Source organism: Caloenas nicobarica, unplaced genomic scaffold, assembly GCF_036013445.1.
Source record: "Caloenas nicobarica isolate bCalNic1 unplaced genomic scaffold, bCalNic1.hap1 Scaffold_86, whole genome shotgun sequence".
Classification (NCBI taxonomy): Eukaryota; Metazoa; Chordata; class Aves; order Columbiformes; family Columbidae; genus Caloenas; species Caloenas nicobarica.
Genome location: NW_027017719.1, coordinates 179792 through 204543, shown reverse-complemented (window position 1 = coordinate 204543; position 24752 = coordinate 179792).

Sequence of the window (24752 nt, the reverse complement as noted above, 5' to 3'; positions counted from 1 at the left end):
TGTGCCAATGACCACCACTCTCTGGGTGCAATCATTAAGCCATTTCCTCACCCACCAAACAGTCCAGCCATCAAATCCATATCTCTCCAATTCACAGAGAAGGATGTTGTGAGGGACCATGTCAAAGGCTTTACAGAAGTCCAGAGAGATGACATCCATAGCCCTTCCTTTGTCCACTGATGTAGTTACTCCATCGTAGAAGTCCACTGGATTAGTCAGGCAGGACTTGCCCTTGGTGAAGCCATTCTGGCTGTCTGGAATCACCTCCCTGTCCTCCTTGTGGCTTAGTAGAGCTTCTAGGAGGGTCTGTTCCATGATCTTCCCAGGCACAGGTAAGAGGCTGACAGGTCAGTAGTTTTCAGGGTCCTCCTTTCCACAACAGACACAAACACTGCCACACAGTGCAGATTGGAACATGGTGACTGGACAGGAGGAGGAAGAAATGTCACTCAAAGGTATTGCTGTTGTACGAGAAATCATCCAGAAGGAGCATGAGATCAGTCCACCTCCTTGTGTTTCAAGGAACAGGGCATGAGAGTGGAGACACATCCGTTGATGTATGGAAATACAAGGGCGAGAGCAAGGGGAGGAAGCGAGATGGGTGTCTACGGCCTGCAGGGAAACAGAAGTAGCTGTGGGACAATGCAGGACAACCTGTGGTGGAGATGGCAAAGGGCACTGGCAAGGCTGGATGTTCCCAAGAGAACCCAAGTCTTTGTCCCCTTGGCTATGGCAACCATCTCTGCCACCAAGGCCTATGAGGAGACATGTTGTCCTCAGGCACTGGGGGCACCTCATGGCCTCCTTGCACACCCCCAGGAAGGCTGGGAACTGTCACACCGTTGTCCTTCACTCAGCATCACACAGCCCACATCCCCCTGCCCCAGGAAGAGCCCTGAGCAATGGGTGAGGGACAGGATCTGCCTTCCCAGGGGCTGGGGGTCAGGCCTTGGCCTCTCTGCTTCATCCAATAAAACCAGGCTTTTCTCAGCACCTCAGCTGTCTGACCCACATGGGGGGGGGGGCTGCGACCCATACAGGGGATTGGGGGGGTCTCTGCCCCGTAGTGGGCGGCTCTGGCCCCACATGTCATGCCCCTGCCCCACATCTGTGCCCCACATCGGTCACGGGAGCTCCCCTGGGACTTGGTGGAGGTGAGGAGATGTGGGGCAGGACGTGGGGCAGGACGTGTGGGGTGAATGTGTCCACTCGGGGGGCAGAGCTGTGGGTCGTGTTGGCACTTGAGGGGCAGATCTATGGGGCCGGTGGATGTTGGCACTGAGTCGGGGGGGGGGCGGGGGGTCCAGATCTATGGGTTGCGTTCCCACTTGGGGGGCAGAGCTGTGGGGCTCAGTGGGGTGAGTTGTCCCTACTTGGGGGGCTGATCTATGGGGCCCAGGGGGTGTGTGTTTTGTTCAGTTGGGGGGCAGATCCATAGGGCTCCATGGGGTGCATTGCTCTTACTTGGGGGGCAGATCTGTGGGGCTTACGGGGGCGTCTGTTGCGCTTAGTTGTGGGGCAGATCTATGGGGCGCCGCGTTGGTTCGGCCGCTTCGAGCGGGGGTTATGGGGCAGGCGCCCCACACTTGGGGGGCAGGCGCCGCGCTTGGTATGGGGCGGATTAGTGGGGTCGTGGGGTGCTTGGGGGGCAGATGTGGGGCTGGGAGGGGGCATCTATGGGGCTGGCAGTGAGCTGTGGGGCAGGCTATGGGGCTGGGGGAGGGATCCATGGGGCTGGGGGTGGAGGGATCTATGGGGCTGCCAGCCGGCCGTGGGTCCGGGCGTGTGGTGCCGTGGGGCGGCGCTGTGGGGCTGACCCATATCCCCCCCCAGGGGGCAGAGTCCCGCGCCGGCGCCGAGGAACCCGCAGCCACTTGTGCGGCGGCCGGAAGGCTGTGGGGCAGGATCTGTGGGGCGGGATCTATGGGGCTGCCGCCCCTCCCCCCCTAAAAAAAAAAAACCACCCATCCTCACCCCCTTTTTCTCTTGCAGCCCGGAAGCCCCGCCCCCTCCGCAGGCCACGCCCACTGTTGGCCACGCCCACGGTTTGTTAACCCCGCCCCCTTTCCCCCCTCCCATGTAATTTATGGAGATAAAGAAACCGACCAATGGCAGCGCTGGGTTGTGTCTGGGGGGGGCGGGGCCTGGGGAGGGGGCGGGGCTTTGGCAGCTTCAGTTCTATTGGGATTTTTGGGGGGGGGGACACGACCCCAAAAAACCCCCCGGGACCCCCAAAATCTGCCCCCTGGGACCCCAAAACCCCCTTAAATCCCCCCCATGATCCCTCTGGGACCCCCCCGCCAATATTGGGGACCCCCTAGGATCCCCCAAACCCCACCAGGACCCACATCGGGACCCCCCCAGACACCTTTGGGACTCCCCCCAATATTGGGGACCCCCCACCAAATATTCTTGGGACCCACCCCCAATATTGGGGACCCCCCCAAATCCCCCCTTGGGACCCACATTGGGAACCCCCCAGGACCCACATTGGGGACCCCCCTAAATCATCCTGGGACCCCCCCCCCCACCCAGAGCTCCCATCTCCGTCGTGACCCCAAAAATCAACACGCAAGAGCCGCTCGATTCCCGCACCGCGTGATTGACAGCTGTCACTCAACAGGAAGACACCCCCACCACCCCAAACCCGGGGGAAGGGGCGGGGCCAAGACCGGGGCGAAGTCAAAGGGTGGGCGGGGTCAAAGGCTGGGCGGAGCCGGGGGGGGAGTGGGCGGGGCTACAGCCCAGGGAAGGGGATTAAGGGAGGGGGCGTGGCCTGGGGGCTGGCGGGCGGGGTCGGGGGGGAGTGGGCGGGGTCGGAGGGGGCGTGGTCACGGGAAGGGGGCGTGGTCACAGGAGGGGCGGCCAGTCCTACGGCATGATGTCTGTCAGCTCCGGGGGCTGGAAAACGGGTCGATGCGCAGCCCCTCGAACTCCTCTGGGGGGGCACACGGAGTCAGGGGGACTCCCCCGTACATGCCCAGACCCACACGGAGCCCCCCAGACCCTGAAATAGTCAATGGGGACCCCCCAAAACAGCCCCTCAAACGTCTCTAGGGGGAGGAAATGGGGGTCAGGGGACCCCCCAATAAACCCCCAGACCCACAGAGACCCCCGGACCTACATATAACCCCCCAGACCGCGAAATAATCAATGGGAACCCCCAAAATAATCAGTGGGGACCCTGAAATAGTCAATGGGGACCCCCCAAAACAGCCCCTCGAACGTCTCTAGGGGGAGGAAATGGGGGTCAGGGGACCCCCCAATACACCCACAGACCGACATATAATCCCCCCGGACCCATATAGACCCCCCCAGACCCTGAAATAATCAATGGGGACCCCCCCCAAACAGCTCCTCGAACGCTTTTGGGGGGAGGAAATGGGGGTCAGGGGACCCCCCAATACACCTCCAGACCCACATGAACCCCCTGGGACCCCAATAAACCCCCCTAGACCCACATACACCCCCTGGGACCCCCCCAAAAATCCCCAGGGGACCCCAAAATAACCAATGGGGACCCCAAAATGTCCCCCCCCCCCATCTATGGGGCAGCCCCACATCTCTGGGTCAGACCCACATGTTCCCCACTGGGATGCCCCTTGGGGATCCCAAAATCGAGCACGTGTGGGGCGGACCCACCACTGCCCCGCAGCGCCAGCCTCACGGTGGCGGGCGCCTGCGGTTGGGCCGTCTGGCTTGTGAAGCCGCACTCGCCCAAAGTCTTTGCGTCGTCCAGGAGCTGGTTGTCCTGTGGGGCAGACCCATAGAGACCCAAAGAAACACATGACGGACCCATAGGGACCCATAGGGACCACAGAGACCACAGGGACCCATAGAGCCCCATAGAGCCCCATAGAGACCATAAAGACCCACAGAGCCCCATAGGGACCCATAGAGACCTGTAGAGCCCCATAGACACCATAGGGAACCAAAGGGACCCATAGAGCCCCATAGAGACCATAGAGCCCTATAGGGACCCATAGAGACCCATAGAGACCACAGAGACCCATAGAGACCCATGGAGACTCATAGAGACCTATAGGGACCCATAGGGACCCACAGAGACCCATAGAGACCATAGAGACCCAGAGAGACCCAGAGAGACCCATGGAGACCCATAGGGACCCAGAGAGAACCACAGAGACCCATAGACACCCATAGACACCCATAGAGACCCATAGAGACCATAGAGACCCATAGAGACCCAGAGAGACCCATGGGGACCCAGAGAGAGACAGAGAGACCCATAGAGACCCATGGAGACCCATGGAGACCCATAGGGACCCAGAGAGACCCAGAGAGACCCATAGACACCCATGGAGACCCATAGAGACCCAGAGAGACCCATAGAGACCCATGGAGACCCATAGGGACCCAGAGAGACCCATGGAGACCCATGGAGACCCATAGGGACCCAGAGAGAACCACAGAGACGCATAGACACCCATGGAGACCCATAGAGACCCAGAGAGACCCATAGGGACCCATAGAGACCCAGAGAGACCCATAGACACCCATGGAGACCCATAGAGACCCAGAGAGACCCATAGAGACCCATGGAGACCCATAGGGACCCAGAGAGAACCACAGAGACCCATAGACACCCATGGAGACCCATAGAGACCCAGAGAGCCCCAGAGAGACCCATGGGGACCCATAGAGACCCAGAGAGACCCATGGAGACCCATGGAGACCCATAGGGACCCAGAGAGAACCACAGAGACCCATAGACACCCATGGAGACCCATAGAGACCCATAGAGACCCATAGAGACCATAGAGACCCAGAGAGACCCATGGGGACCCAGAGAGACCCAGAGAGACCCATGGAGACCCATGGCGACCCATAGGGACCCATAGAGAACCACAGAGACCCATAGACACCCATAGACACCCATAGAGACCCATAGAGACCCTTAGAGATCATAGAGACCCATAGAGACCCAGAGAGACCCATGGGGACCCAGACAGACCCATGGAGACCCATGGAGACCCATAGGGACCCATAGAGAACCACAGAGACCCATAGACACCCATGGAGACCCATAGAGACCCATAGAGACCCATGGAGACCCATGGAGACCCATAGGGACCCAGAGAGAACCACAGAGACCAACAGACACCCATGAAGACCCATAGAGACCCATAGAGAACCATAGAGACCATAGAGAACCATAGAGACCCAGAGAGACCCATAGGGACCCATAGAGACCCACAGAGACCCATAGACACCCATGGAGACACATAGAGACCCATAGAGACCCAGAGAGACCCAGAGAGACCCATGGGGACCCAGAGAGAGACAGAGAGACCCATAGAGACACATGGAGACCCATGGAGACCCATAGGGACCCAGAGAGAACCACAGAGACCCATAGACACCCATGGAGACCCATAGAGACCCATAGAGACCCATAGAGACCATAGAGACCCAGAAAGACCATACAGACCCATAGAGACCCAGAGAGACCCATGGGGACCCAGAGAGACCCATGGAGACCCATAGAGAACCACAGAGACCCATAGACAGCCATGGAGACCCATAGAGATGCAGAGAAACCCATGGAGACCCATAGAGACCCATAGAGACCATAGAGACCATAGGGACCCATAGAGACCCACAGAGACCCATAGACACCCATGGAGACCCATAGAGACCCATAGGATGTCTGTGGTGATCTCTATGGTTTCTGTGGTCTCTATGGTGCTGTATCTCATCTCTATGGTCTCTATGGTCTCTATGGTCCCTATGGGTCTCTATGGTCTCTATGGTGATGTCTCCGGTCTCTATGGTCTCTCTGGTCTCTATGGGTCTCTATGGTATCTATGGTCTCTATGGTCTCTATGGTCCCTATTGGTCTCTATGGTCTCTATGGTGATGTATCCGATCTCTATGGTCTCTATGGGTCTCTATGGTCCCTATGGGTCTCTATGGTCTCTATGGTGATGTATCCAATCTCTATGTTCTCTATGGTCTCTATGGGTCTCTATGGGTCTCTATGGTCTCTATAAGTCTCTATGGTCTTTATGGTCCCAATGGGTCTCTAAGGTCTCTATGGTGATGTATCCGATCTCTATGGTCTCTATGGGTCTCTATGGTCTCTATGGTCTCTATGGGTTTCTATGGTCTCTATGGTCTCTATGGTCTCTATGGTGATGAATCCGATCTCTATGGTCTCTATGGTCTCTATGGGTCTCTATGGTCTGTATGGTCCCTATGGGTCTCTATGGTCTCTATGGTGATGTATCCGGTCTCTATGTTCTCTATGGTCTCTATGGTCTCTATGGTCTCTATGGTGATGTATCCAATCTCTATGGTCTCTATGAGTCTCTATGGTCTCTATGGTCCCTATGGGTCTCTGTGGTCTCTATGGTGATGTATACAGTCTCTAAGGTCTCTATGGGTTTCTATGGTCTCTATGGTCTCTATGGTCTCTATGGTGATGAATCCGATATCTATGGTCTCTATGGTATCTATGGTCCCTATGGGTCTCTATGGTCTCTATGGTGATGTATCCGATCTCTATGGTCTCTATGGTCTCTATGGGTGTCTATACTCTCTATGGTGATGTATCCCATCTCTATGGTCTCTACGGTCTCTATGGCCTCTATGGTCTCTATGGTCTCTATGGTGATGTATCCGATCTCTATGGTCTCTATGGTCTCTATGTTATCTATGGTCTCTATGGTCTCTATGGTGATGTATCCGATCTCTATGGTCTCTATGAGTGTCTATGGTCTCTATGGTCCCTATGGGTCTCTGTGGTCTCTATGGTGATGTATACAGTCTCTATGGTCTCTATGGTATCTATAGTCCCTATGGGTCTCTATGGTCTCTATGGGGATGTATCCGATCTCTATGGTTTCTCTGGGTCTCTATAGTCTCAATGGTGATGTATCTGATCTCTATGGTCTCCATGGTCTCTATGGGTCTCTATGGTCTCTATGGTCTCTATGGTCTCTATGGTCCCTATGGGTCTCTATGGTCTCTGTGTTGATGTATCCGATCTCTATGGTCTCTATGGTCTCTATGGGTCTTTATGGTCTCTATGGGTCTTTATGTCTCTATGGTCTCTATGGTCTGTATGGTCTCTATGGTTCCTATGGGTCTCTATGGTCTCTATGGTGATGTATCCGGTCTCTATAGGTCTCTATGGTCTCTATGGTCTCTATGGTCCCTATGGGTCTCTATGGTCTCTATGGTGATGTATCCGATCTCTATGGTCTGTATGGTCTCTATGGGTCTTTATGGACTCTATGGTCTCTATGGTCTGTATGGTCTCTATGGTCCCATTGGGTCTCTATGGTCTCTATGGTGATGTATCCAATATCTATGGTCTTTATGGTCTCTATGGGTCTGTATGGTCCCTATGGGTCTCTATGGTCTCTATGGTGATGTATCCGATCTCTATGGTCTCTATGGCTCTCTATGGTCTCTATGGTTCCTATGGGTCTCTAGGGTCTCTATGGTGATGTATCCGATCTCTATGGTCTCTATGGTCTCTATGGGTCTATATGGTCTCTATGGTCTCTATGGGTCTCTATGGTCTCTATGGTCTCTATGGGTCTCTATGGTCTCTATGGGTCTCTATGGTGATGTATTCGATCTCTATGGTCTCTATGGTCTCTATGGGTCTCTATGGTCTGTATGGTCCCTTTGGGTCTCTATGGTCCCTATGGTGATGTATCCGATCTCTATGGTCTCTATGGGTCTCTATGGTCTCTATGGGTCTCTATGGTCTCTATGGTGATGTATCCGATCTCTATGTTCTCTATGGTCTCTACGGGTCTCTATGGTCTCTATGGGTCTCTATGGTCTCTATGGGTCTCTATGGTCTCTATGGTCCCTATGGGTCTCTATGGTCTCTATGGTGATGTATCCGATCTCTATGGTCTCTATGGTCTCTATGGGTCTCTATGGTCTCTATGGTCTCTATGGTCTCTATGGTCCCTATGGGTCTCTATGGTCTCTATGGTGATGTAATCGATCTCTATGGTCTGTATGGTCTCTATTGGTCTTTATGGTCTCTATGGGTCTTTATGGTCTCTATTGTCTCCATGGTCTGTATGGTCTCTATGGTCCCTATGGGTCTCTATGGTCTCTATGGTGATGTATCCGATCTCTATGGTCTCTATGGGTGTCTATGGTCCCTATGGGTCTCTATGGTCTCTATGGATATGTATCCGATCTCTATGGTCGCTATGGTCTCTATGGGTCTCTATGGTCTCTATGGGTCTCTATGGGTCTCTATGGTCTCTGTGGGTCTCTGTAGTCTCTATGGTGATGTATTCGATCTCTATGGTCTCTATGGTCTCTATGGGTCTCTATGGGTCTCTATGGTCTCTATAAGTCTCTATGGTCTGTATGGTCCCTATGGGTCTCTATGGTCTCTATGGTGATGTATCCGATCTCTATGGTCTCTATGAGTCTCTATGGTCCCTATGGGTCTCTATGGTGATGTATCCAATCTCTATGTTCTCTATGGTCTCTATGGGTCTCTATGGGTCTCTATGGTCTCTATAAGTCTCTATGGTCTTTATGGTCCCAATGGGTCTCTAAGGTCTCTATGGTGATGTATCCGATCTCTATGGTCTCTATGGGTCTCTATGGTCTCTATGGTCTCTATGGGTTTCTATGGTCTCTATGGTCTCTATGGTCTGTATGGTGATGAATCCGATCTCTATGGTCTCTATGGTCTCTATGGGTCTCTATGGTCTGTATGGTCCCTATGGGTCTCTATGGTCTCTATGGTGATGTATCCGGTCTCTATGTTCTCTATGGTCTCTATGGTCTCTATGGTCTCTATGGTGATGTATCCAATCTCTATGGTCTCTATGAGTCTCTATGGTCTCTATGGTCCCTATGGGTCTCTGTGGTCTCTATGGTGATGTATACAGTCTCTAAGGTCTCTATGGGTTTCTATGGTCTCTATGGTCTCTATGGTCTCTATGGTGATGAATCCGATATCTATGGTCTCTATGGTATCTATGGTCCCTATGGGTCTCTATGGTCTCTATGGTGATGTATCCGATCTCTATGGTCTCTATGGTCTCTATGGGTGTCTATACTCTCTATGGTGATGTATCCCATCTCTATGGTCTCTACGGTCTCTATGGCCTCTATGGTCTCTATGGTCTCTATGGGTCTCTATGGTCTCTATGGTGATGTATCCGATCTCTATGGTCTCTATGGTCTCTATGTTATCTATGGTCTCTATGGTCTCTATGGTCTCTATGGTGATGTATCCGATCTCTATGGTCTCTATGAGTGTCTATGGTCTCTATGGTCCCTATGGGTCTCTGTGGTCTCTATGGTGATGTATACAGTCTCTATGGTCTCTATGGTATCTATAGTCCCTATGGGTCTCTATGGTCTCTATGGTGATGTATCCGATCTCTATGGTTTCTATGGGTCTCTATAGTCTCAATGGTGATGTATCTGATCTCTATGGTCTCCATGGTCTCTATGGGTCTCTATGGTCTCTATGGTCTCTATGGTCCCTATGGGTCTCTATGGTCTCTGTGTTGATGTATCCGGTCTCTATGGTCTCTATGGGTCTTTATGCTCTCTATGGGTCCTTATGTCTCTATGGTCTCTATGGTCTGTATGGTCTCTATGTTTCCTATGGGTCTCTATGGTCTCTATGGTGATGTATCCGGTCTCTATAGGTCTCTATGGTCTCTATGGTCTCTATGGTCCCTATGGGTCTCTATGGTCTCTATGGTGATGTATCCGATCTCTATGGTCTGTATGGTCTCTATGGGTCTTTATGGTCTCTATGGTCTCTATGGTCTGTATGGTCTCTATGGTCCCATTGGGTCTCTATGGTCTCTATGGTGATGTATCCAATATCTATGGTCTTTATGGTCTCTATGGGTCTGTATGGTCCCTATGGGTCTCTATGGTGATGTATCCGATCTCTATGGTCTCTATGGGTCTCTATGGTCTCTATGGTTCCTATGGGTCTCTAGGGTCTCTATGGTGATGTATCCGATCTCTATGGTCTCTATGGGTCTATATGGTCTCTATGGTCTCTATGGGTCTCTATGGTCTCTATGGTCTCTATGGGTCTCTATGGTCTCTATGGGTCTCTATGGTGATGTATTCGATCTCTATGGTCTCTATGGTCTGTATGGTCCCTTTGGGTCTCTATGGTCCCTATGGTGATGTATCCGATCTCTATGGTCTCTATGGGTCTCTATGGTCTCTATGGGTCTCTATGGTCTCTATGGTGATGTATCCGATCTCTATGTTCTCTATGGTCTCTACGGGTCTCTATGGTCTCTATGGGTCTCTATGGTCTCTATGGGTCTCTATGGTCTCTATGGTCCCTATGGGTCTCTATGGTCTCTATGGTGATGTATCCGATCTCTATGGTCTCTATGGTCCCTATGGGTCTCTATGGTCTCTATGGTGATGTATCCGATCTCTATGGTCTGTATGGTCTCTATTGGTCTTTATGGTCTCTATGGGTCTTTATGGTCTCTATTGTCTCCATGGTCTGTATGGTCTCTATGGTCCCTATGGGTCTCTATGGTCTCTATGGATATGTATCCGATCTCTATGGTCGCTATGGTCTCTATGGGTCTCTATGGTCTCTATGGTCTCTATGGGTCTCTATGGGTCTCTATGGTCTCTGTGGGTCTCTGTAGTCTCTATGGTGATGTATTCGATCTCTATGGTCTCTATGGTCTCTATGGGTCTCTATGGGTCTCTATGGTCTCTATGGTCTCTATGGGTTTCTATGGTCTCTATGGTCTCTATGGGTCTCTATGGTCTGTATGGTCCCTATGGGTCTCTATGGTCTCTATGGTGATGTATCCGGTCTCTATGTTCTCTATGGTCTCTATGGTCTCTATGGTGATGTATCCGATCTCTATGGTCTCTATGAGTCTCTATGGTCTCTATGGTCCCTATGGGTCTCTGTGGTCTCTATGGTGATGTATACAGTCTCTAATGTCTCTATGGGTTTCTATGGTCTCTATGGTCTCTATGGTCTCTATGGTGATGAATCCAATATCTATGGTCTCTATGGTATCTATGGTCCCTATGGGTCTCTGTGGTCTCTATGGTGATGTATCCGATCTCTATGGTCTCTATGGTCTCTATGGGTCTCTATACTCTCTATGGTGATGTATCCCATCTCTATGGTCTCTATGGTCTCTATGGCCTCTATGGTCTCTATGGTCCCTATGGGTCTCTATGGTCTCTATGGTGATGAATCCTATCTCTATGGTCTCTATGGGTCTCTATGGTCTCTATGGTCTCTATGGTCTCTATGGTCCCTATGGGTCTCTATGGTCTCTATGGTGATGTATCCGATCTCTATGGTCTCTATGGGTCTCTATGGTCTCTATGGTCTCTATGGTCCCTATGGGTCTCTATGGTCTCTATGGTGATGTATCCGATCTCTATGGTCTGTATGGTCTCTATAGGTCTTTATGGTCTCTATGGGTCATTATGGTCTCTATGGTCTTTATGGTCTGTATGGTCTCTATGGTCCCTATGGGTCTCTATGGTCTCTATGGTGATGTATCCGGTCTCTATGGGTCTCTATGGTCTCTATGGTCCCTATGGGTCTCTATGGTCTCTATGGTGATGTATCCGATCTCTATGGTCTGTATGGTCTCTATGGGTCTTTATGGTCTCTATGGTCTCTATGGTCTATATGGTCTCTATGGTCCCTATGGGTCTCTATGGTCTCTATGGTGATGTATCCGATCTCTATGTTCCCTATGGTCTCTATGGGTCTCTATGCTCTGTATGGTCCCTATGGGTCTCTATGTTCTCTATGGTGATGTATCCGATCTCCATGGTCTCTATGGGTCCCTATGGGTCTCTATGGTGATGTATCCGATCACTATGGTCTCTATGGGTCTCTATGGTCGCTATGGTCTCTATGGGTCTCTATGGGTCTCTATGGTCTCTATGGGTCTCTGTAGTCTCTATGGTGATGTATCCGATCTCTATGGTCTCTATGGGTCTCTATGGTCCCTATGGGTCTCTATGGTCTCTATGGTGATGTATCCGATCTCTATGGTCTCTATGGTCTCTATGGGTCTCTATGGTCTCTATGGTCTCTATGGGTCTCTATGGTCTCTATGGGTCTCTATAGTCTCTATGGTGATGTATTCAATCTCTATGGTCTCTATGGTCTCTATGGTCCCTATGGGTCTCTAAGGTCTCTATGTTGATGTATCCGATCTCTATGGTCTCTATGGTCCCTATGGGTCTCTATGGTCTCTATGGTGATGTATCCGATCTCTATGGTCTCTATGGGTCTCTATGGTCTCTATGGTCTCTATGGGTTTCTATGGTCTCTATGGTCTCTATGGTCTCTATGGTGATGAATCCGATCTCTATGGTCTCTATGGTCTCTATGGGTCTCTATGGTCTGTATGGTCCCTATGGGTCTCTATGGTCTCTATGGATATGTATCCGATCTCTATGGTCGCTATGGTCTCTATGGGTCTCTATGGTCTCTATGGTCTCTATGGGTCTCTATGGGTCTCTATGGTCTCTGTGGGTTTCTGTAGTCTCTATGGTGATGTATTCGATCTCTATGGTCTCTATGGTCTCTATGGGTCTCTATGGGTCTCTATGGTCTCTATAAGTCTCTATGGTCTGTATGGTCCCTATGGGTCTCTATGGTCTCTATGGTGATGTATCCGATCTCTATGGTCTCTATGGGTCTCTATGGTCTCTATGGTCTCTATGGGTTTCTATGGTCTGTATGGTCCCTATGGGTCTCTATGGTCTCTATGGTGATGTATCCGGTCTCTATGTTCTCTATGGTCTCTATGGTCTCTATGGTCTCTATGGTGATGTATCCGATCTCTATGGTCTCTATGAGTCTCTATGGTCTCTATGGTCCCTATGGGTCTCTGTGGTCTCTATGGTGATGTATACAGTCTCTAATGTCTCTATGGGTTTCTATGGTCTCTATGGTCTCTATGGTCTCTATGGTGATGAATCCAATATCTATGGTCTCTATGGTATCTATGGTCCCTATGGGTCTCTGTGGTCTCTATGGTGATGTATCCGATCTCTATGGTCTCTATGGTCTCTATGGGTCTCTATACTCTCTATGGTGATGTATCCCATCTCTATGGTCTCTATGGTCTCTATGGCCTCTATGGTCTCTATGGTCCCTATGGGTCTCTATGGTCTCTATGGTGATGAATCCTATCTCTATGGTCTCTATGGGTCTCTATGGTCTCTATGGTCTCTATGGTCTCTATGGTCCCTATGGGTCTCTATGGTCTCTATGGTGATGTATCCGATCTCTATGGTCTCTATGGGTCTCTATGGTCTCTATGGTCTCTATGGTCCCTATGGGTCTCTATGTTCTCTATGGTGATGTATCCGATCTCTATGGTCTGTATGGTCTCTATAGGTCTTTATGGTCTCTATGGGTCATTATGGTCTCTATGGTCTTTATGGTCTGTATGGTCTCTATGGTCCCTATGGGTCTCTATGGTCTCTATGGTGATGTATCCGGTCTCTATGGGTCTCTATGGTCTCTATGGTCCCTATGGGTCTCTATGGTGATGTATCCGATCTCTATGGTCTGTATGGTCTCTATGGGTCTTTATGGTCTCTATGGTCTCTATGGTCTATATGGTCTCTATGGTCCCTATGGGTCTCTATGGTCTCTATGGTGATGTATCCGATCTCTATGTTCCCTATGGTCTCTATGGGTCTCTATGCTCTGTATGGTCCCTATGGGTCTCTATGTTCTCTATGGTGATGTATCCGATCTCTATGGTCTCTATGGGTCCCTATGGGTCTCTATGGTGATGTATCCGATCACTATGGTCTCTATGGGTCTCTATGGTCGCTATGGTCTCTATGGGTCTCTATGGGTCTCTATGGTCTCTATGGGTCTCTGTAGTCTCTATGGTGATGTATCCGATCTCTATGGTCTCTATGGGTCTCTATGGTCTGTATGGTCCCTATGGGTCTCTATGGTCTCTATGGTGATGTATCCGGTCTCTATGGTCTCTATGTTCTCTATGGTCTCTATGGTCTCTATGGTCTCTATGGTGATGTATCCGATCTCTATGGTCTCTATGAGTCTCTATGGTCTCTATGGTCCCTATGGGGCTCTGTGGTCTCTATGGTGATGTATATAGTCTCTAAGGTCTCTATGGTGATGTATATAGTCTCTAAGGTCTCTATGGGTTTCTATTGTCTCTATGGTCTCTATGGTCTCTATGGTGATGAATCCGATCTCTATGGTCTCTATGGTATCTATGGTCCCTATGGCTCTCTATGGTCTCTATGGTGATGTATCCGATCTCTATGGTCTCTATGGGTCTCTATACTCTCTATGGTGATGTATCCCATCTCTATGGTCTCTATGGTCTCTATGGTCTCTATGGTCTCTATGGCCTCTATGGTCTCTATGGTCCCTATGAGTCTCTATGGTCTCTATGGTGATGTATCCGGTCTCTATGGTCTCTATGGGTTTCTATGGTCTCTATGGTCTCTATGGTGATGAATCCTATCTATATGGTCTCTATGGTCCCTATGGGTCTCTATAATCTCTATGGTGATGTATCCAACCTCTATGGTCCCTATGGGTCTCTATGGTCTCTATGGTGATGTATCCGATCTCTATGGTCTGTATGGTCTCTATGGGTCTTTATGGTCTCTATGGGTCTTTATGGTCTCTATGGTCTTTATGGTCTGTATGGTCTCTATGGTCCCTATGGGTCTCTATGGTCTCTATGGTGATGTATCCGGTCTCTATGGGTCTCTATGGTCTCCATGGTCCCTATGGGTCTCTATGGTCTCTATGGTGATGTATCCAATCTCTATGGTCTGTATGGTCTCTATGGGTCTTTATGGTCTCTATGGTCTCTATGGTCTGTATGGTCTCTATGGTCCCTATTGGTCTCTATGGTCTCTATGGTGATGTATCCGATATCTATGGTCTTTATGGTCTCTATGGGTCTCTATGCTCTGTATGGTCCCTATGGGTCTCTATGGTGATGTATCCGATCTCTATGGGTCTCTATGGTCTCTATGGTCCCTATGGGTCTCTATGGTCTCTATGGTGATGTATCCGATCTCTATGGGTCTCTATGGTCTCTATGGGTCACTATGGGTCTCTATGGTCTCTATGGGTGTCTATAGTCTCTATGGTGATGTATTCGACCTCTATGGTCTCTATGGTCTCTATGGATCTCTATGGTCTGTATGGTCCCTATGGGTCTCTATGGTCTCTATGGTGATGTATCCGATCTCTATGGTCTCTATGGGTCTCTATGGTCCCTATGGGTCTCTATGGTCTCTATGGGTCTCTATGGTCCCTATGGGTCTCTATGGTCTCTATGGTGATTTATCTGATCTCTATGGTCTCTATGGTCTCTATGGGTCTCTATGGTCTCTATGGTCTCTATGGGTCTCTATGGTCTCTATGGTCTCTATGGTCTCTATGGTGATCTATCCGTTCTCTATGGTCTCTATGGGTCTCTATGGGTCTCTATGGGTCTCTATAGTCTATATGGTGATGTATTCGATCTCTATGGTCTCTATGGGTCTCTATGGTCTGTATGGTCCCTATGGGTCTCTATGGTCTCTATGGTCTCTATGGGTCTCTATGGTCTCTATGGTCTCTATGGGTCTCTATGGTCTCTATGGGTCTCTATGGTCTCTATGGGCCTCTATGGTGATGTATTCGATCTCTATGGTCTCTATGGTCTCTATGGGTCTCTATGGTCTGTATGGTCCCTTTGGGTCTCTATGGTCCCTATGGTGATGTATCCGATCTCTATGGTCTCTATGGGTCTCTATGGTCCCTATGGGTCTCTATGGTCTCTATGGTGATGTATCCGATCTCTATGTTCTCTATGGTCTCTACGGGTCTCTATGGTCTCTATGGGTCTCTATGGTCTCTATGGTCTTTATGGTCTGTATGGTCTCTATGGTCCCTATGGGTCTCTATGGTCTCTATGGTGATGTATCCGGTCTCTATGGTCTCTATGGGTTTCTATGGTCTCTATGGTCTCTATGGTCTCTATGGTGATGAATCCTATCTATATGGTCTCTATGGTCTCTATGGTCCCTATGGGTCTCTATGGTCTCTATGGTGATGTATCCGATCTCTATGGTCTCTATGGGTCTCTATGGTCTCTATGGTCCCTATGGGTCTCTATGGTCTCTATGGTGATGTATCCGATCTCTATGGTCTGTATGGTCTCTATGGGTCTTTATGGTCTCTATGGGTCTTTATGGTCTCTATGGTCTTTATGGTCTGTATGGTCTCTATGGTCCCTATGGGTCTCTATGGTCTCTATGGTGATGTATCCGGTCTCTATGGTCTCTATGGTCTCTATGGTCTCTATGGGTCTCTATGGTCTCTATGGTGATGTATCCGGTCTCTATGGTCTCTATGGGTTTCTATGGTCTCTATGGTCTCTATGGTCTCTATGGTGATGAATCCTATCTATATGGTCTCTATGGTCTCTATGGTCCATATGGGTCTCTATGGTCTCTATGGTGATGTATCCGATCTCTATGGTCTCTATGGGTCTCTATGGTCTCTATGGTCCCTATGGGTCTCTATGGTCTCTATGGTGATGTATCCGATCTCTATGGTCTGTATGGCCTCTATGGGTCTTTATGGTCTCTATGGGTCTTTATGGTCTCTATGGTCTTTATGGTCTGTATGGTCTCTATGGTCCCTATGGATCTCTATGGTCTCTATGGTGATGTATCCGGTCTCTGTGGTCTCTATGGGTCTCTATGGTCTCTATGGTGATGTATCCGGTCTCTATGGTCTCTATGGGTTTCTATGGTCTCTATGGTCTCTATGGTCTCTATGGTGATGAATCCTATCTATATGGTCTCTATGGTCTCTATGGTCCCTATGGGTCTCTATGGTCTCTATGGTGATGTATCCGATCTCTATGGTCTCTATTGGTCTCTCTGGGTCTCTATGGTCTCTATGGTCCCTATGGGTCTCTATGGTGATGTATCCGATCTCTATGGTCTGTATGGTCTCTATGGGTCTTTATGGTCTCTATGGGTCTTTATGGTCTCTATGGTCTTTATGGTCTGTATGGTCTCTATGGTCCCTATGGGTCTCTATGGTCGCTGTGGTGATGTATCCGGTCTCTATGGGTCTCCATGGTCTCCATGGTCCCTATGGGTCTCTATGGTCTCTATGGTGATGTATCCGATATCTATGGTCTTTATGGTCTCTATGGGTCTCTATGCTCTGTATGGTCCCTATGGGTCTCTATGTTCTCTATGGTGATGTATCCGATCTCTATGGTCGCTATGGGTCTCTATTGTCTGTATGGTCCCTATGGGTCTCTATGGTGATGTATCCGATCTCTATGGTCTCTATGGTCTCTATGGGTCTCTATGGTCCCTATGGGTCTCTATGGTCTCTATGGTGATGTATCCGATCTCTATGGTCTCTATGGTCTCTATGGGTCTATATGGTCTCTATGGTCTCTATGGGTCTCTATGGTCTCTATGGGTCTCTATGGTCTCTATGGGCCTCTATGGTGATGTATTCGATCTCGATGGTCTCTATAGTCTCTATGGGTCTCTATGGTCTGTATGGTCCCTTTGGGTCTCTATGGTCCCTATGGTGATGTATCCGATCTCTATGGTCTCTATGGGTCTCTATGGTCTCTATGGTCCCTATGGGTCTCTATGGTCTCTGTGGTGATGTATCCGATCTCTATGTTCTCTGTGGTCTCTACGGGTCTCTATGGTCTCTATGGGTCTCTATGGTCTCTATGGTGATGTATCCGATCTCTATGGTCTCTATGGGTCTCTATGGTCTCTATGGTCCCTATGGGTCTCTGTGGTCTCTATGGTGATGTATACAGTCTCTAAGGTCTCTATGGGTTTCTATGGTCTCTATGGTCTCTATGGTCTCTATGGTGATGAATCCGATATCTATGGTCTCTATGGTATCTATGGTCCCTATGGGTCTCTATGGTCTCTATGGTGATGTATCCGATCTCTATGGTCTCTATGGTCTCTATGGGTGTCTATACTCTCTATGGTGATGTATCCCATCTCTATGGTCTCTATGGTCTCTATGGCCTCTATGGTCTCTATGGTCCCTATGGGTCTCTATGGTCTCTATGGTGATGTATCCGGTCTCTATGGTCTCTATGGTCTCTATGGGTCTCTATGGTCTCTATGGTGATGTATCCGATCTCTATGGTCTCTATGGTCTCTATGGTCTCTATGGTCCCTATGGGTCTCTGTGGTCTCTATGGTGATGTATTCGGTCTCTATGGTCTCTATGTTATCTATGGTCTCTATGGTCTCTATGGTCTCTATGGTGATGTATCCGATCTCTATGTTCTCTATGAGTGTCTATGGTCTCTATGGTCCCTATGGGTCTCTGTGGTCTCTATGGTGATGTATACAGTCTCTATGGTCTCTATGGTATCTATAGTCCCTATGGGTCTCTATGGTCTCTATGGTGATGTATCCGATCTCTATGGTCTCTATGGGTCTCTATAGTCTCTATGGTGATGTATCCGATCTCTATGGTCTCTATGGTCTCTATGGGTCTCTATGGTCTCTATGCTCTCTATGGTCCCTATGGGTCTCTATGGTCTCTGTGTTGATGTATCCGATCTCTATAGTCTGTATGGTCTCTATGGGTCTTTATGGTCTCTATGGGTCTTTATGTCTCTATGGTCTCTATGATCTGTATGGTCCTATGGTTCCTATGGGTCTCTATGGTCTCTATGGTGATGTATCCGGTCTCTATGTTCTCTATGGTCTCTACGGGTCTCTATGGTCTCTATGGGTCTCTATGGTCTCTATGGTGATGTATCCGATCTCTATGGTCTGTATGGTCTCTATGGGTCTCTGTGGTCTATATGGTCTCTATGGTCTGTATGGTCTCTATGGTCCCATTGGGTCTCTATGGTCTCTATGGTGATGTATCCGATCTCTATGGTCTCTATGGTCTCTATGGTCCCTATGGGTGTCTGTGGTCTCTATGGTGATGTTTCGGTCTCTATGGTCTCTATGTTATCTATGGTCTCTATGGTCTCTATGGTGATGTATCCGGTCTCTATGGGTCTCTATGGTCTCTATGGTCTCTATGGTCCCTATGGGTCTCTATGGTCTCTATCGTGATGTATCCGATCTCTATGGTCTGTATGGTCTCTATGGGTCTTTATGGTCTCTATGGTCTCTATGGTCTGTATGGTCTCTATGGTCCCATTGGGTCTCTATGGTCTCTATGGTGATGTATCCAATATCTATGGTCTTTATGGTCTCTATGGGTCTGTATGGTCCCTATGGGTCTCTATGGTCTCTATGGTGATGTATCCGATCTCTATGGTCTCTATGGTCTCTACGGGTCTCTATGGTCTCTATGGGTCTCTATGGTCTCTATGGGTCTCTATGGTCTCTATGGTCCCTATGGGTCTCTATGGTCTCTATGGTGATGTATCCGATCTCTATGGTCTCTATGGTCCCTATGGGTCTCTATGGTCTCTATGGTGATGTATCCGATCTCTATGGTCTCTATGGGTCTCTATGGTCCCTATGGGTCTCTATGGTCTCTATGGATATGTATCCGATCTCTATGGTCTCTATGGGTCTCTATGGTCTCTATGGGTCTCTATCGGTCTCTATGGTCTCTATGGGTCTCTGTAGTCTCTATGGTGATGTATTCGATCTCTATGGTCTCTATGGTCTCCATGGGTCTCTATGGTCTGTATGGTCCCTATGGGTCTCTACGGTCTCTATGGTGATGTATCCGATCTCTATGGTCTCTATGGGTCTCTATGGTCCCTATGGGTCTCTATGGTCTCTATGGTGATGTATCCGATCTCTATGTTCTCTATGGTCTCTATGGGTCTCTATGGGTCTCTATGGTCTCTATAAGTCTCTATGGTCTGTATGGTCCCTATGGGTCTCTATGGTCTCTATGGTGATGTATCCGATCTCTATGGTCTCTATGGGTCTCTATGGTCTCTATGGTCTCTATGGGTTTCTATGGTCTCTATGGTCTCTATGGTGATGAATCCGATCTCTATGGTCTCTATGGTCTCTATGGGTCTCTATGGTCCCTATGGGTCTCTATGGTGATGTATCCGGTCTCTATGTTCTCTATGGTCTCTATGGTCTCTATGGTCTCTATGGTGATGTATCCGATCTCTATGGTCTCTATGAGTCTCTATGGTCTCTATGGTCCCTATGGGTCTCTATGGTCTCTATGGTGATGTATACAGTCTCTAATGTCTCTATGGGTTTCTATGGTCTCTATGGTCTCTATGGTCTCTATGGTGATGAATCCGATCTCTATGGTCTCTATGGTCTCTATGGATCTCTATGGCCTCTATGGTCTCTATGGGTCTCTATGGTCTGTATGGTCCCTATGGGTCTCTATGGTGATGTATCCGATCTCTATGGTCTCTATGGGTCTCTATGGTCTCTATGGTCTCTATGGTCTCTATGGTCTCTATGGTGATGTATCCGATCTCTATGGTCTCTATGGTCTCTATGGGTCTCTATGGTCTCTATGGGTCTGTATGGTCCCTATGGGTCTCTATGGTCTCTATGGTGATGTATCCGATCTCTATGGTCTGTATGGTCTCTATGGTCCCTATGGGTCTCTATGGTCTCTATGGTGATGTATCCGGTCTCTATGGTCTCTATGGGTCTCTATGGTCTCTATGGTCCCTATGGGTCTCTATGGTGATGTATCCGATCTCTATAGTCTGTATGGTCTCTATGGGTTTTTATGGTCTCTATGGTCTGTATGGTCTCTATGGGTCTCTATGGTGATGTATCCGATATCTATGGTCTCTATGGTTCTCTATGGTCCCTATGGGGCTCTGTGGTCTCTATGGTGATGTATATAGTCTCTAAGGTCTCTATGGGTTTCTATTGTCTCTATGGTCTCTATGGTCTCTATGGTGATGAATCCGATATCTATGGTCTCTATGGTTCTCTATGGTCCCTATGAGTCTCTATGGTCTCTATGGTGATGTATCCGGTCTCTATGGTCTCTATGGTCTCTATGGTCTCTATGGGTCTCTATGGTCTCTATGGTGATGTATCCGGTCTCTATGGTCTCTATGGGTTTCTATGGTCTCTATGGTCTCTATGGTGATGAATCCTATCTATATGGTCTCTATGGTCTCTATGGTCCCTATGGGTCTCTATGGTCTCTATGCTGATGTATCCGATCTCTATGGTCTCTATGGGTCTCTATGGTCTCTATGGTCCCTATGGGTCTCTATGGTCTCTATGGTGATGTATCCGATCTCTATGGTCTGTATGGTCTCTATGGGTCTTTATGGTCTCTATGGGTCTTTATGGTCTCTATAGTCTTTATGGTCTGTATGGTCTCTATGGTCCCTATGGGTCTCTATGGTCTCTATGGTGATGTATCCGGTCTCTATGGGTCTCCATGGTCTCCATGGTCCCTATGGGTCTCTATGGTGATGTATCCGATATCTATGGTCTTTATGGTCTCTATGGGTCTCTATGCTCTGTATGGTCCCTATGGGTCTCTATGTTCTCTATGGTGATGTATCCGATCTCTATGGTCGCTATGGGTCTCTATTGTCTGTATGGTCCCTATGGGTCTCTATGGTCTCTATGGGTCTCTATGGGTCTCTATGGTGATGTATTCGATCTCTATGGTCTCTATGGGTCTCTATGGTCTGTATGGTCCCTATGGGTCTCTATGGTCTCTATGGTGATGTATCCGATCTCTATGATCTCTATGGGTCTCTATGGGTCTTTATGGTCTCTATGGGTCTTTATGGTCTCTATGGTCTTTATGGTCTCTATGGTCTCTCTGGTCCCTATGGGTCTCTATGGTCTCTATGGTGATGTATCCAATATCTATGGTCTTTATGGTCTCTATGGGTCTTTATGGTCCCTATGGGTCTCTATGGTCTCTATGGTGATGTATCCGATCTCTATGGTCTCTATGGGTCTCTATGGTCTCTATGGTCCCTATGGGTCTCTATGGTCTCTATGGTGATGTATCCGATCTCTATGGTCTCTATGGTCTCTACGGGTCTCTATGGTCTCTATGGGTCTCTATGGTCTCTATGGTGATGTATCCGATCTCTATGGTCTCTATGGGTTTCTATGGTCTCTATGGTCTCTATGGTCTCTATGGTGATGAATCCGATATCTATGGTCTCTATGGTATCTATGGTCCCTATGGGTCTCTATGGTCTCTATGGTGATGTATCCGATCTCTATGGTCTCTATGGGTGTCTATACTCTCTATGGTGATGTATCCCATCTCTATGGTCTCTATGGTCTCTATGGCCTCTATGGTCTCTATGGTCCCTATGGGTCTCTATGGTGATGTATCCGGTCTCTATGGTCTCTATGGTCTCTATGGGTCTCTATGGTCTCTATGGTGATGTATCCGATCTCTATGGTCTCTATGGTCTCTATGGTCTCTATGGTCCCTATGGGTCTCTGTGGTCTCTATGGTGATGTATTCGGTCTCTATGGTCTCTATGTTATCTATGGTCTCTATGGTCTCTATGGTCTCTATGGTGATGTATCCGATCTCTATGGTCTCTATGAGTGTCTATGGTCTCTATGGTCCCTATGGGTCTCTGTGGTCTCTATGGTGATGTATACAGTCTCTATGGTCTCTATGGTATCTATAGTCCCTATGGGTCTCTATGGTCTCTATGGTGATGTATCCGATCTCTATGGTCTCTATGGGTCTCTATAGTCTCTATGGTGATGTATCCGGTCTCTATGGTCTCTATGGGTCTCTATGGTCTCTATGGTCTCTATGGTCTCTATGGTCTCTATGGTCCCTATGGGTCTCTATGGTCTCTATGGTGATGTATCCGATCTCTATGGTCTGTATGGTCTCTATTGGTATTTATGGTCTCTATGGGTCTTTATGGTCTCTATTGGGTCTTTATGGTCTCTATTGTCTCTATGGTCTGTATGGTCTCTATGGTCCCTATGGGTCTCTATGGTCTCTATGGTGATGTATCCGATCTCTATGGTCTCTATGGGTCTCTATGGACCCTATGGGTCTCTATGGTCTCTATGGATATGTATCCGATCTCTATGGTCGCTATGGTCTCTATGGGTCTCTATGGTCTCTATGGTCTCTATGGGTCTCTATGGGTCTCTATGGTCTCTATGGGTCTCTGTAGTCTCTATGGTCTCTATGGGTCTCTATGGTCTGTATGGTCTCTATGGGTCTCTCTGTTCTCTATGGTGATGTATCCGATCTCTATGGTCGCTATGGGTCTCTATTGTCTGTATGGTCCCTATGGGTCTCTATGGTCTCTATGGGTCTCTATGGGTCTCTATGGTGATGTATTCGATCTCTATGGTCTCTATGGGTCTCTATGGTCTGTATGGTCCCTATGGGTCTCTATGGTCTCTATGGTGATGTATCCGATCTCTATGATCTCTATGGGTCTCTATGGGTCTTTATGGTCTCTATGGGTCTTTATGGTCTCTATGGTCTCTATGGTCTGTATGGTCTCTCTGGTCCCTATGGGTCTCTATGGTCTCTATGGTGATGTATCCAATATCTATGGTCTTTATGGTCTCTATGGGTCTGTATGGTCCCTATGGGTCTCTATGGTCTCTATGGTGATGTATCCGATCTCTATGGTCTCTATGGTCTCTACGGGTCTCTATGGTCTCTATGGGTCTCTATGGTCTCTATGGGTCTCTATGGTCTCTATGGTCCCTATGGGTCTCTATGGTCTCTATGGTGATGTATCCGATCTCTATGGTCTCTATGGTCCCTATGGGTCTCTATGGTCTCTATGGTGATGTATCCGATCTCTATGGTCTCTATGGGTCTCTATGGTCCCTATGGGTCTCTATGGTCTCTATGGATATGTATCCGATCTCTATGGTCTCTATGGGTCTCTATGGTCTCTATGGGTCTCTATCGGTCTCTATGGGTCTCTGTAGTCTCTATGGTGATGTATTCGATCTCTATGGTCTCTATGGTCTCCATGGGTCTCTATGGTCTGTATGGTCCCTATGGGTCTCTATGGTCTCTATGGTGATGTATCCGATCTCTATGGTCTCTATGGGTTTCTATGGTATCTATGGTCCCTATGGGTCTCTATGGTCTCTATGGTGATGTATCCGATCTCTATGTTCTCTATGGTCTCTATGGGTCTCTATGGGTCTCTATGGTCTCTATAAGTCTCTATGGTATGTATGGTCCCTATGGGTCTCTATGGTCTCTATGGTGATGTATCCGATCTCTATGGTCTCTATGGGTCTCTATGGTCTCTATGGGTTTCTATGGTCTCTATGGTCTCTATGGTCTCTATGGGTCTCTATGGTCCCTATGGGTCTCTATGGTGATGTATCCGGTCTCTGTGTTCTCTATGGTCTTTATGGTCTCTATGGTCTCTATGGTGATGTATCCGATCTCTATGGTCTCTATGAGTCTCTATGGTCTCTATGGTCCCTATGGGTCTCTATGGTCTCTATGGTGATGTATACAGTCTCTAATGTCTCTATGGGTTTCTATGGGCTCTATGGTCTCTATGGTCTCTATGGTGATGAATCCGATCTCTATGGTCTCTATGGTCTCTATGGATCTCTATGGTCTCTATGGTCTCTATGGGTCTCTATGGTCTGTATGGTCCCTATGGGTCTCTATGGTCTCTATGGTTTTGTATCCGATCTCTATGGTCTCTATGGGTCTCTATGGTCTCTATGGTCTCTATGGTCTCTATGGTCTCTATGGTGATGTATCCGATCTCTATGGTCTC